Here is a 14764-nt window from a genome sequence, read left to right on the forward strand (position 1 = left end):
GAGACTCCATGGGTTGGAAATCCAAAGTACTTTTACTAATTATAAATGGTAAGCGAGCAGTAGTGAAGCAAGATCTGAATAATATGGCGCGAAAGCAATTGATATATAGGAAAACCCGTTCCCCCCCCTAGGATCAAAGCTCCAGTCCAATCATAAGTCCTTCAAATGTCAGGTGTGAGATAACTTCAAAAAGACAGGCCGAAGATGGAATGTGTAGGCCGTTGATGCAGGCGGGAAACACGTACGCATGCGTAATCCCAACGACTGGTACATCCTAGAACATTCCTCCAGCACATCAATTAAATCCCTCCCACATACACGCCCCCCCCTCCCCGTTTCATGGCAGCTGAAGCAACAGCAAAGCAGAAGCTGACACCTGGGATGCTAGACACATGCCTATCTTGGTTGGCATGGAGAGCAAGGAAACTGTGTGGCAAATGGGTTTTGCTGAGGGATGACACAGGAAAACTAATTTGGCTACATAAAGGTACTTAAAAGAAAAGGGAAAATGTTGGGGTCTGTTTCTTTTCCACTTGTCTGTTTGTCTTTTTCTCTGTCTTCTATGCAACCATGTGGTTTGTTTGTTAAGATTTGTGCCTTCCCTAATTTAACAGATTTATTCTGAGAATCACTAGGGTGTGTAAACCTGAGAGTTCTCTCTCTCTTTTTTTCTTCTTTCCCTCTTATTTTCTCCTTGTCCTTGTGTATATGTGTGTCTATGTCTTTATTCACCCTCAAAGTAATTGAAACTAAAATGTCTCCAATCCAAAAAGACAAGAATTTTAAATTGTCCAATGAAAGGAAAGAGTAAACTGGCAGAAATTGCCTTCGCTCCATCTGTTGGGTCAGAAAATGAAGTGAAGGTGGGGGGAGTCTTTATTTTGTGTTTGTTTGGCCCACAAAAACAGAGTAAAGAGAAGTATTTTTTCTTCCTTCCTTCCCTGTACCTTAAAGTAACAACCCAGAAAATGTTTTAACTTTATTTACAAGAAAAGTTTCATCCTTGCATTTATTGTGTGTTTAACTGATTCTATCAGTTCATCTCTTTCCTGAAGCATGTGAATCCAGACCCCATTTCTCATCTGTGATATCCCAATAATGTTACCAACAATACTGGTGTTTGTTTTTTTTCCGAACTCTGCCTGCAAGCTATCTACCCCCATGCCTCCCTTACCTCTAATCTTCCAACAATGCCTTTTCTGTGGGGGAGGGGACCTTGTTCTCACATCTTTCAGTCCTGCACAGATGAGCAGAGTACATAGATCTAGATGCCTTCAGAGGAGACCTTCCATAAGCCTCCATTTAAGTCTCATGTTTGGCTCATTGTGACTTGGATGTGTTCTTAAACTTCTATGGGTCTCAACATATTCGCAAACCTTACATTTGGTGCCCAATGTGAATTGAACTTGGAGGCCCCATTTTCCTTCAAGGTAGCCACATCTGGCTTCCCATAGAGCTGAACCCCTTTGAGGTTCAGCAGGCCTTCAACATGGTGGACTGGAGAAACTGGCATGGGCCACAGACAATGTCAAAGAACGCTCTGACTGAGGATGAGATTTCTCTGCTTGTTGCTGTCTTGCAGCTCCTCCTATGGGCTGTCCTGGGACTTGTGGAGTGGCTTTCTGTCTGTGGTCTGGTTGAAAAAATTCCTTGTGCATCCAATCACATTTATTCTATTCTATTCCTTTCACATTTTATTCTTTTTTAAAAAAATAATTTTTATTGAATGCTTTAATCTTTAAAAATATTAAAGGAGGCACAACAAGAAAAAAAATCAAAACACAGAACATACCTAACAATATATATAGTAATTTTACAGCTTTCTATATCGTCTTTCCAGCTTAGCTTTTATAGTTCTCCCTTCTGCTTTGCCTTCATATTGCTTTAGCCTTGTCCTATAATGTAGAAACATAGTATTAACACTTATAATAATATTCATTATTTGTATCACCATATATTTATATTCCCTATTTTCTGTTTTGGCTTCTGATTTCCAGCCACTTGTACATTTTATTCCATACTTTATAGAAGACCGATTCTTCTCTTTCTTTTAGTTCTATTGTAATTTTATCCATTTCTGCAGATTCAAGTACTTTCCTGATTATAGTTTCATCTGAGGGTGTATTGATTTTTTTCCAGTTTTGTGCGAAAGCAATCCTGGCTGCAGTGAATATCTGTATGATTATGTATTGAGATTGTTTATCCATTTTTTGGTCTAGTAGTCCTAATAAGAATGCTTCTGGTTTGAGTTCTATTTTTTGCTTAGTAATTTCTTCCAACCATTTCCGAATTTTGCACCATTACTCCCTTGTGATGGGGCATGTCCACCACATATGATAGAATGTTCCAGGCTTGTGGTTGCATCTCCAATATTTGGGGGATAAATTTGGGTACATTTTGGCCAATCTCGCTGGAGGCAAATGCCATCTATAAAACATTTTCTAGAGATTTTCTTTGTAAGCTGCTGCCGTCGTAAATTTATAATTTCTTTCCCATGGTTTGTCCCATTTTTCTAACTCTATATTATGGCCAAAATTTCTTCCCCAGCTAATCATTGTCTCCTTTACCGTCTCTTCCTCCATTTTATATTTTAAAAGAAAATTATATAATCTAGTAATCATTTTCCTCCCATTCCTTGTAATATTCTATCTAATTCCATTTGTTTCTCGTGTATTCCGCATTGTTCCCATTTTTTAAAAAAATCTTGTTTTTAATTTGTAAATAGGGCCACCATTCCATATTTATTCCTTGTGTTTTTTCCCAATTTAATTGGTATTGTTTGAAAAAGATATCATAGTTTGGATAGTACATTCATTTTAATCATTGAGATTCTGCCAATTAGTGAGACCTGTAGTTTAGTACAATTATTCATATCTTTTTGCATCTGTTGTAGCAATTTGTTGTAGCTATCTTCTTTTATTGTAATACATTTTGCCGATAGCCATATTCCCAAATATTTAATTTTCTTGGCCCTCGAAATTCCCAGTTTCTCCTCCAGTTCTTCATTTTGTCTTTTTGGTTAAATTCTTAGTTAATATTTTAGTTTTCTCTTTATTTATTTTAAGCCCTGCCATTTTACCGAATTGGTTTATAACTTGTAATAGTTTTAGTCCACTTTCTAGGGGTTCCTCAATGATAAATGCTAGATCGTCTGCAAAGGCCTGCACTTTGTATTCCTGTGTTCTAAGATTCAATCCCTTTATGTCCTTGTTTTGCCTAATTTGTAACATCAATATCTCTATTGAGAGGATAAATAACAGGGGAGATAGAGGGCATCACTGTCTTACCCCTTTGGTTATGCTGAAATCTTCTGTTGCTTCCTCGTTTAGTATTATTTTTGCCCTCTGACTTGAATACATTGCTCTGATCATCCCGATAAATTTCTCTCCAAAATTCATTACTGCTAATTGATTTATAGGAAAATCCCAATTCAGGTTATTGAATGCTTTTTGTGCATCAATAAATATCTATGCTACTTGTTTTCCTGAGTGTATCTCGTAGTATTCTAATATGTCCATTATCGTTCGTATATTGTTTTTTTATGTGTCTGTTGGGTAAAACTCCATTTTGATCTGGGTGTATGATTCCATTTAATATATTTTTATTTTTTTCCGCCATTATTGTCATAAATATTTTATAATCAGCATTTAGCAGTGAGATTGGCCTATAATTTTGGATATTTTGTTTTTCAGTGTTGTCTTTGGGAATTAGTGTTATTGGTGCCTCCATCCAGGATTTTGGTGTCCTAGCTTGTTCTAGTACTTCATTATACATTTCTAATAATATGTTCTCTAATGATTTTTGAAATTCTTTGTAAAATTCTGCTTTAATTCCATCTAGGCCCGGGGTTTTGTTATTTTTTTGTTTGTTTTTTGATTGCCCTTTTTAATTCTAGCCTCGTTATTCTCTCATTTAATGTTTCTTTTGTTGTTTCTGGTAGGGTTGGAAGATTCTCCTCTGAAGATATCTTTTAATATCCTCCTTTTCAATTTCTTCTCGACAGTACAGTGCTTGAAAATATCTTACACTGCTATACTTTTTTTCCTTTCCTTTTGGTGGTGTATCACCCCTTCTTCATCCTCTAGTTGCTGTATTAATTTATTTTCTTTCTCTTTTTTTTAATTTATAGGGTAGCCATCTCCCTGGTTTATTGGCACTTTCGAAATAATTTTGCCTACTTGATCTAATTTTCTGGGTCACTTCTTCTTGTTTAATCTGTTTAATCTTCTTAATTAATCTGTGTTTAATTATTTCTTTTTCTTCTATGGCTTCTTTGTTTTGAGGTTCTTTCTGGATTTTATATTCTAATTTCCCCAGTTTCTCCTGGAGCTCTGTATATCATTTCTTTTTATCTTTGTTTCTTCTTATTGTATACTGTATGCTATCATAATGCCTCACACATAGGCTTTGGTTGTATTCCATAAGTTTTGAATGGTTGTCTGTTCATTCCAGTTTTCCTTTAGGAAAAATGTTGATTCTTTTTCCATATACTGTACATAGTTCTATTCTATTCCTTTCACTTTCTATTCTATTCTATTCTAGGTCCAGGTCCTGGTCCTGGTCCTGGTCCTGGTCCTGGTCCTAGTCCTAGTCCTAGTCCTAGTCCTAGTCCTAGTCCTAGTCCTAGTCCTAGTCCTAGTCCTAGTCCTAGTCCTAGTCCTAGTCTTAGTCTTAGTCTTAGTCTTAGTCTTAGTCTTAGTCTTAGTCTTAGTCTTAGTCTTAGTCTTAGTCTTAGTCTTAGTCCTAATTTAGTCTAATCTATTGTTGAAGGTTTCCAGATGGTCCCTGATATTCATCCACCCTTTGTTCTCTGCTGGGTGACTGGCGTGAGGTGTTTAGGGACAGGGTGCTTCTGGCCACTTCCAACTACTGATCCTCAGAGATGTAGGGCAGACATCTCCCCCTCTCTGAGCCTCTCCCCTCCCCCTTTCAGGTTTATTTACTTCATTATTTGTTTACTCAATTTATATGCCTGGGGAAGACTCTGGGTGGGGTAAGCTCTTCATGCATGTGGCTCTCAGTTTGGGAACCAGATCTCAGGATCAACTGGGGGGCAGGGCAGGGGGGCTCAGAGGGAGGGGCTTCTCTGGGCAGGGACAGCAGGGTGGGATCTCCCCTCCCCCACATCTCCATTGAGGTTCGCAAGCTATGGGGCTTTTGCTGAAGAGGCAGTTCTTTACTGCCCTCTCCCCCACCCATATTTCTCCCCCTCACCATTCTTAAATTCAGGTTTGCCCTTCATTTCCCCCCCCTTTGCTGGATTGTCCCCCCCTCCAGCCCATAGATCAAGATCCCCGTTCTGCAATGCAAAAAATCTAATTTATTAAAATTTATTAATCTATTTATTAAAATTTGCAACTTGAGCCAAGCCTGGAAACATACCCAGCCTCTTCTCCCAGCTGTTTTGAGGCCTCTGCTCTGGTCACCTGCAAGGAAAGGAGTGGAATTGGGGGTGCTGCCTCTCCCAACCTGGACAACTTGCTTGGACCCTTGGATTTGTTCCTGTCCCTCCTGGGGACAGCTATGTGAGCTCCCCCCAACCCCCCAGTTTTCATGCTGACAGGCAGAGACCCTCAGACGGTCAGACAGGCAACCCCCTGGACACCGTCAGGAGCCCCTCCCCACACACACTCCAGAAGGATCCCTTTGTGAGGGAGGTCCCGAAGATGATCACCGGCTCTAAGAATCAGAAGAAACCTACCAATGAGGAATATGGGCACTTCCCTATGGAAAATGGAAAGGAGCAGGTTGAAATGTGGGCAAGGCCCCTTGCTGCACAGGTGGGCCTCTGAAGGGAAAGCAGGCACTACCCCAGTGGTGGGTTTCAAAATTTTCTAGAACCTATTCTGTAGGTGTGGCCTGTTTTGTGAGAATGCCTCGGCGGTCATGTGATTGGGTGGAAATGTCTTGGTGGTCGGGTGACTGGGTGGGGCATGGCCAACTTGGAAAATGTGGTGAAATTCACTTAACAACGCTCTTGCTTAGCAACCATTTTTTTGGCTCAATTGTGGTCATAAGTCAAGGACTATCTCTGCCTTCCTCTGCACAGCAGACTTGTCCTAGTAAACATCTTCTCCTTTCTGCCAATTTTCCTTTCTGTTAGAGGCATCAAAATAATCCAGATGATATAAAGTTTCCTGCTGGGGTAGGGGGTTGGGCTAGATGACCTCCGAGATACATTCCAGCACTAGATTGCTGTGCTGTTTCAAAGCATTTTCTAAAGCCATGCCTAGTGCCAGGGTTAACAGTCCGTTCTTCCTCTCCTTTCTCTTTCTCTCTCTTCCCTTCCTTCCACTTTCTTCATTCCTCTTTCTTCCTTCCTCTTTCTTTTTTCTTCATTCCTCTTTCTCTCTCTCTCTCTCTCTGTCTCTGTCTCTCTCTCTCTCTCTCTCTCTTTCTTTCTTTCTTTCCTCTCTCTCTATTACAAATTTTAGAGATCACATCTAAAGGACCTTTAGAACTTGTTCAAAACTGATTGTACTCCATGACAAAAGCTTTAGCTCAGATTTGTTAACTTGACTATAAATGATCCCATTTAGATAATTTAGGTTTTTTTTAAGAATGTAGAAATGAGCAAAACAATTTAGAAGGTGCAGAATCAGCTCTGCCTGAAGGCAAAAAGGCTTGGAGTTCCCTCCGCATGTACGCCAGCCAAAACCTCCCAGAAGGCTTCTGCTGGCTGGCGAGCAGGGAGGAAGGCTCTGAGCCTTCTCGCCTTCTGGCAGAGCTGATTCTGCACCTTCTACGTTTTCCCAGGCAGAGTCACGTGCCCACCTGCCTGCCTGTCTTGCCTTACACAAGTTGGTCTGGAGTGGGGAAGGGCCGTTCCTTCTGCTCAGCTTACGTACAGTTCCGCAGCCAATCTCTTCCTGGCCAAAAGGATGCCTTTTTGGTCCCAGCGGGGCTTCTGGAAGAGAGTGGCTGAAGCGGCATCGCTCTCCTTCTGCCACCTGAAGGAAAAGGAGATATTGATACAAAGTCAATTGCCTCACGGCATGGTCGGTGATTACCCTGTCAAGTGGGTACAGCTGATTCAAGTGCCGATCGGAACAGAGATAAGTGCAGAAAATCAGCTTTTCCTTCAGCTGCCCAGGAAAATGTAGAAGGCGCAATATCAGCTCTGCCTAAAGGCAAAAAGGCTTGGAACTCCCTCCATGCACCCACCAGTCAAAACCTCCTAGAAGGCTTCTGCTGGCAGGTGAATCGGGGGGGGGGGGGGCGCAGGCCAGGGTAGGGGCCCCGGAAGCACGGGTACAGGAAGTCACACTAAATTCTTTCAACCAGTACTGGCGTACCAGACAGAACTGGCTGAAACCCACCTCTGCACCACCCCCACCCCCTCCAAGGACTTTAGCCACCTGGAAAGGCAGGGAAGCAAAGCCCCCTGCTCTGCTCCTTGCCTGGCCAGGTCTATTGGAATTCTGTGCATGCCCCTGCCATGGTTGATAGTGATGAAGGTGGACATAAACTTGTTATCCATTTCTATTGTTTCCTTGGTCATTTTACTGCCTTCCCCTGTAAGAAGAAATGAAGCAACCATAAATTGAGTTGGGCTTTTTTGCAGAAAGGGATCTCCAGCTGTAAGCCTTTAAGATTTAATTAGGAATTGTGCCATGAGGAAGAAGTTGGGATCTTTAGGATGGAAGACAGCATTGAGGGCAAACAAAAGGGCCCAGCCTGCACACCTGCCTCAAGGAAGCCCCTCAGAAGGTTAATATGCAGCTCACTTGAGCTGGGGCTAAACTACTTTGCACAGCAGAAATGAGAAGGTGCCCAGAATCCCCTCCTTTGTCATCCTTCTGGAGTCTGGCTCCTCTGGGCTCGGGACTCTTTGTGTCTTAAGGGGCCCGCCCCCTTAGCTCCTCTGGCAAGGGTGCTGGATCCTGGGCCCTGAGGTGGGTGGAGCATATGTTCCAGCCCCTGCCTCATTCCTTTCCCAACCCCCACCAGCAACCCCGGTTCTTGGCCCAACAAGATCCCATTGTTAAAAGCCAGTCCACCCCTTCACTACATACCAAATGTGATGGAGAAAACTCCCTCTTTCCTCTTTTCTCTCGAGCATCAGTTCCATTGTCTTGCACTCTTGCGGCCTGCAAAATGATGGCAAAGCTTCTGAGGCCATTCTCAGATCACTCAGCCTCTTAGGTAAACCACCTGCCCATCCAGATGGTACTTCTGTCTCCAGGTTATCTAGCTGATCTCTCTCATGGCCTGAAACCTGGGCCCTGACTGACGGTGCTCACCTTAGTCATTTCTCGCTGAGATGTCAGGAGAACATAGCAATAGCAATAGCAGTTAGTCTTATATACCGCTTCATAGGACTTTCAGCCCTCTCTAAGCGGTTTTACAGAGTCAGCATATCACCCCCACAGTCTCATTTCACCCACCACAGAAGGATGGAAGGCTGAGTCAACCTTGAGCCAGTGAGATTAGAACCGCTGAACTGCAGATAACAGTCAGCTGAAGTGACCTGCAGTACTGCACCCTAACCACTGTACCACCTCGGTTCTGAAGGTCTCTTGGTCCTTCTCCCTGGATCTCAGAAGGGGCTGAAGAAACAACCCCAGCTCCAGGGCAGTTCCAGGATTTGGGGGTGACTTGCTGGCTCCCAAGAGCAGCACTGCTGGACCCCTGGCCATTTGGGCATCATGGAAGCAAGCAGCAAACTGGGGCACTTACGTTTTCATGACCACGGTAATTTCCACTTTGTCCGCCATCAGTTGCATAAAAGACATGGGAGTTACTGGCATTTGGGAAAGCATTTCCTTCAGTTGGTTTCCGTGACTACAATCAACCACGCTCCATTCATCTGGAGATGAAAGTCAGCATTAGGGACCCAACTGGCATTTGCAGAAGGAGCATCTTCCCAGAAACATTTGTGCCAGGGAGGCTGCCCATCAGTGGCAAGAGATGCAATCCCCCTGTCTGAGAGGCAGCCTCACAGACCCTTCGGTGCCTCCTCACCCCCACCCCAATGACTTCTCTGAGGAAGTCATTGCGCTTAAAATGTGCTGTCTGGAAAGAGTTGATTTTATTAGAAATTCCATCCAAATGCATATTTAGAGTTGAGGTTTTTTTTATACAATGTATAAAAAAGATCACAGGTTTATTTATTTGCCAGTTTTGTTAAATTGCAGTCTCATCCCAAGTGAGAAAGGGCCCTCACTGCCCCATTGAAGGGGGAAGGCACAGACCCATTGCACCAGCTGTCCCCTCTGCCTGAAGGCTTCTGATGCCTGGGTTCCTTTGATCATGGGAGGGTCAGGGAGGGGCACTCAGAGCAGAGACAACCCCCCCCCCCATCCACATGGACTCACCTTGCTATGATCAATTGTCACAAATAGCTTAGCCTGGATGAAGAAGCAGAGGGCCAGGCCCAAAGTGAATAGCAAGAATTTCATCTCACTCGATCCTTTCTTCTCCTCAGCCAAAGAATATTCTGATACTCAGAGACAGGTGACTGGAGTTTCCAGGAGCTTCCTGTACCCTCCCGCCCTTTCTGGGGCTTGTGTCATCTCCATTCAGGCATGCAACCATTGAGATAACAAGGCTATTCTTGGCAGGGCCCTGGCTGGCAGGCTAAACTTACCCATTGACATTCTCCAAACAGGGGATGTTTGTGTTGGCTCCAGACCCATTGAGCATTTGGCCTGCAGCCCACCAAGAAAGGCTTCCCTCTTTCTTTGAATCTGGGGAGAAAAGGTCAGTGGCTTGGCTAAAGTACAAAACTAACAAGCTTGCAAACAGCCAGGTGAAAGAGCAGAGGAGAAGATGGAGTCAAGAGACCCAGGTGACCTCGGGTGGTCAAGGGGTGATGTGGCACTGCACAAAGCAGCTTTTGTGGGGAGAGAGGAGGGGGAGATGAGCTCCTTCCCAGCCTTGCTCTGCTCCAAGAGTCACACACACATACCCTCCAGGGAATAGAGGTTCTAAAGTCCTCATTAAAAAAAAGATATTGAGATTGAGTAAGTATTTTTAGTTTTTTAGTTTTATTGACATTTATAGGCCGCCCTTTTCCCTGAGGGGACTCAGGGCGGCTTACAATCAATGGGAAGGGAGTGTAAGACAAAACACAAGAAAGAAAAAAAATGTGAATTAAAAAAAAACCCGATAAAACACAACATTCATTCAGCATTCGGGTGGGGCGAGGTTCGGATCTTATCCCCAGGCCTGACGGGATAGCCAGATCTTGAGGGCTGTGCGGAAGGTCTGGACGGTAGTGAGGGTACGAATCTCCATGGGGAGATCGTTCCAAAGCGTCGGAGCTGCAACTGAGAAGGCTCTCCTCCGCGTAGTCGCCAGTCGGCACTGACTGGCGGATGGAATTCGGAGGAGGCCTACTCTATGCGATCTGATGGGACGAAGGGAGGCAATTGGCAGAAGGCGGTCTCTCAGATAGTCAGATCCACTACCATGGAGGGCTTTGTGAATGGTGAGTAGCACCTTGAAGCGCACCCGGAGATCAACAGGTAGCCAGCGCAGCTCACGGAGGATCGGTGTTATGTGGGCGAACCGTGGTGCGCCCACAATCACTCGCGCGGCTGCATTCTGGACTAGCTGAAGTTGCCGGATGCTCTTCAAGGGCAGCCCCATGTAGAGCACATTGCAGTATTCCAGCCTAGAGATCACAGTATAAAGATAGGCAGCAAAACTGGTGCAAGTTTTGAGATACAAAACCAGAGGTGGGTTCTTACCAGTTCGCACCTATTCGGTAGAACCGGTTCGTCAAATCTACCGAACCGGTTAGAAGAGTTTCCACCAGTGGCCTCCTGATGGCCAACCAGCCTCTCTGCGCCCTGTCCAGGGTTCTCCACATCTTCCATAGCCGACTCATAGGGCCCCTCACTGTCGGAGTCTGTTGGCAGCTCCAATGGCTCCTGCTGGGCCACAACATGTAGGTATATGCATATTTATTTATTTTGTTATGTTTTGTCATGTTTATGTTCATTGGAGGTGGTGACCCTTTGAGAGCTGTATGCAATGAAATTTCATTTTAATGTATGCCTTTTCAATAAATATTCTATCTATCTGTCTGTCTGTCTATCTAAACTGACAGTTAAGATAAAGGTACCCCTCGCACATATGTGCTAGTCATTCCCAACTCTAGGGGGCAGTGATCATCTCTGTTTGAAAGCCGAAGAGCCAGTGCTGTTCAAAGACATCTCTGTGGTCATGTGGCTGGCATGATTAAATGCCGAAGGTGCACAGAACACTGTTATCTTCTCACCAATGGTGGTTAGTATTTTTTCTACTTGCATTTTTACATGCTTTCGATCTGCTAGGTTGGAAGAAGCTGGGACAGAAGAAGTAATGGAAGCTCACTTCATTATGCAGCACTAGGGATTCAAACCAACAAGCTGCTGACCTTTCTGATTGACAAGCTCAGTGTCTTAACCATTGAGCTACTGTGTCCCAGTGACAGGAAGGAAGTTCAGAAGTAGTGCTTGAAAGTATTACTTCATAGTGGTGGAAACGTGAAATCAATTTCCAGTGCAAGTAGTAGGTCAATCATCAGTATGATTGCTTGAGATAAACACATTGTGAAGTTGGCCTAATTAATTTATGAGCCTCCAGACAAATTCAAAGAAAACCCATTCATTTATTAGGACTAACATTTTGGCACGGACTTCTGTGGATCCGAAACTAAATCCCACTTAATAGCGTCTGAACTTTAGCCCCGTGTCCCCTCCTCTCTGGTTGAGGTCATTAATCACATTCTCCAACAGGACGTCATGGTCTGGACATGTGCATTCACATCCCAGTACAGAAATATGAGACTTTTACTCTGGCCAAAAGTATGCATGGCATTTCCCCCCCTCCTCAAGTTGATAGTAGTCATGGAAATGCTTTAGACGTTGACATCCTGCTCCCCTCACTTCCTGAAAGTGACCTGTGTAAAACAAAGCAATTTGAGTACAGGTGTATAACTTAGGGATGTGTCCCTCCCCCAGGCTTGCTTGGATTTTCTGCATGGAATTTTGCTATAAGGCGATCAGCCTGGATATTTCTACTTTTCACCCAAGATGCCTCTGATAAGGGTAGCCCTTCCACTTGATTAAGTATTGGAGTTGTCTCCTGTGCCACCTTGAATCGAGGATATGCTGAACTTCATAATGGGTTTGGCCCCCTATGACCATAGGGCCCGGGGGCTCCCAGGGTAGTGGTCTCAGAGTGGATCCAATCATGGATTTTAAGAGGCTGCTATGAAATGCTGGGTGTATCTTCCCCAACAGTCAAGGTTGTTTTAATTGCACTGTGACCACTGTTCCCTCTAAGATGCGCGGCTGCGCGGCCGCGCACGTGGCTAGAAACCCCCGCGCAGCAGTTTCTAACTGCCGCACAGAGATTTCTACCAAAGCAAACGTGGGGAAGTCCTTTGCAGGCGGCTAGAACTGGCCACCCGCAAAGGACCTCCCCAGACTTGTTTTGATGAGCCACCCGTGGCAGTGGTGCCTCTCCCTCCACACGGAGCACCTGAGCTGACCCCCACATTATCCCTCCCCCTTCCTCCTCTGCCGTGCTTTTGAGGCTGCGGGAGCTAGTAGGAAAGCGCCAGAGTGGAGGCGACGGCAGGGGTAACCCAGAGCCCAGCTGAGGTGCTCCAAGCGGAGGGGGAGGCACCACCGCCACTGCCATGGGCAGGGGCGCCAGCGGGAGCTTTGCCGGTGAAGGAGAAGAAGCAAGAGGACTGGCGGCTTTGAAATGCAACCCCCTGGTCCCGCCAGCTGCGGATTTGATTCGGCGTAAGCGGGGGCCGAACACATGCTGAGCCGACTTTGTGCAGTGAGGCGGAGTAATTCAACCCCCCCCAAAGAATGTGTGTGTGTGTGTGTGTGAGAGAGAGAGAGAGAGAGAGAGAGAGAGGGAGAGAGAGAGAGAGAGAATTGGATCAAAATTGGTGGCCAAAGGAGTGGAGGGAGGGAGGGAAGGAAGGAAGGAAGGAAGGAAGGAAGGAAGGAAGGAAGGAAGGAAGCCCTGCCCCCTGTGAAAAAAACTGAAGATGGAGCAGTGAATGAATAAACCATAAAAGCAACAAACAGTTAATGCGTAAGTAAGCTGAGGAGCAAGTTCTCAGGAAGCAATATAAGAAAGAATAAAAAGTTCAATATGCCAAAACACTTATTTTAGTCTTCATTTAATTACTTGTATTGTAGTCTGATGTAACATCTTTTTAAAGTTAACGTTAGTTAGAAAAGATAGGGTACAAAACTTAAATAATAAAAAAAAATGTACATTCATTTTGAAAAATAAATGCAATACCTAACCCTAACCCTAACCCTAACCCTAACCCTAACCCTAACCCTAACCCTAACCCTAACCCTAACCCTAACCCTAACCCTAACCCTAACCCTAACCCTAACCCTAACCCTAACCCTAGCCCTTGCCCTTACCCTTACCCTTACCCTTACCCTTACCCTTACCCTTACCCTTACCCTTACCCTTACCCTAACCCTTACCTTAACCCTAATCGCGCTTTTGTGGGGGCGGTTTTGTCGGCATACTGTTGTTGGCTTGATTTTGATGTCACAGCTTTCTCGCCGTGGTTTTGTCGGTGCGCTTTTGTCATGTGTGCATTTGTCGGATCACGTGTATTATGTGCATTGGGTGTGCGTAGGAGGGGGCGGGACAAGGGAGGGTTCAAATGATGGAGGGAAATACAAAATTACAGGCTTGACTTTATTTCACTCGTGTTTTGCATTGTGTGGTGGTGAGATGTTCCAGAACAGGCTTATAAAGATTACACTTAGCACAACCTACCTGATTAGTCCTCTTGTTTGTTTTCTTTACCTGAATGGAACCTGACACCTTGCATTGCCAAGCTAGATATCCAACATACAGATGGCCCTAATATTGCTGGTCTTCAGAAACCCAATTAAGGCTTAGATTTTTCCTTAGAAACTTGAATTGGGATGCGCAGGTTGAGCATAGTTTGCAATAGATTTTGGTATCTGATCGCTATTGAACTGATTTGGTTTAATTTACTTGTAGGTACTGTTTTTTTCTGGTATTTGTTTTAGTTACTTCTACATCCAGTTGAACTCAGGGATGGGTTGCTGCCGTTCTTACTCCCTGTTTGTTGCACGCAAAAAGTTTGCGCAGCCACTCTCTTCACTCACACACACACCTGATGTGCACTCTGTGCGGATGCACATTTGCAAATAAAAAGGTCTGCGCATGCGCAAAATCTTTAAAAATGGGAGGAAAAAGTTTGCAATGAAAATTATTCTGGGCATGCGCAGACATAAAAACAAGATGGCGCTGCTGTAGGAGAACTGGTTTGGAGGGCATGGCAGGCCTGGGTCGGTGCTGGTTCCAGCAAACCAAGCTGTCAAGTTACTATCTGTTCGGCTAAACTGGTCAGAACAGGTAGGGACCCATCTGTGGTTGAACTGATGTATTCCTCAAAAGTACCCAAAGGCCATCTTTATACAGAAGACATAACTTTGGGCAAACAGCATAATTTTGAAATGTCCAGAGAAAATATGAACTCTCCTAAGTGAGCAAAATGTTATCTGATCAATCCAAAGTGAATAGTGTAAGGATGGGAAAATACTGCTGAGCCAACTACATCCATTTTTTCAATCCAGTCCATTTCATTGCTTATGGCACTATTAGAAAATGAATATATATTTGAAGTTCCCTAAAGTTCCATTTTATTAGAGATGTCATATTGGCATATCTGGGAAAACCCAAATCTGAAAGCATCCAGGATTTCCCCACCCAAAAGAAAGTCCAAACCCCTGCCCAACACCCTCATGTCCAT

This window comes from Thamnophis elegans, chromosome Z (assembly GCF_009769535.1).
Source record: "Thamnophis elegans isolate rThaEle1 chromosome Z, rThaEle1.pri, whole genome shotgun sequence".
In the NCBI taxonomy this organism is placed as follows: Eukaryota; Metazoa; Chordata; class Lepidosauria; order Squamata; family Colubridae; genus Thamnophis; species Thamnophis elegans.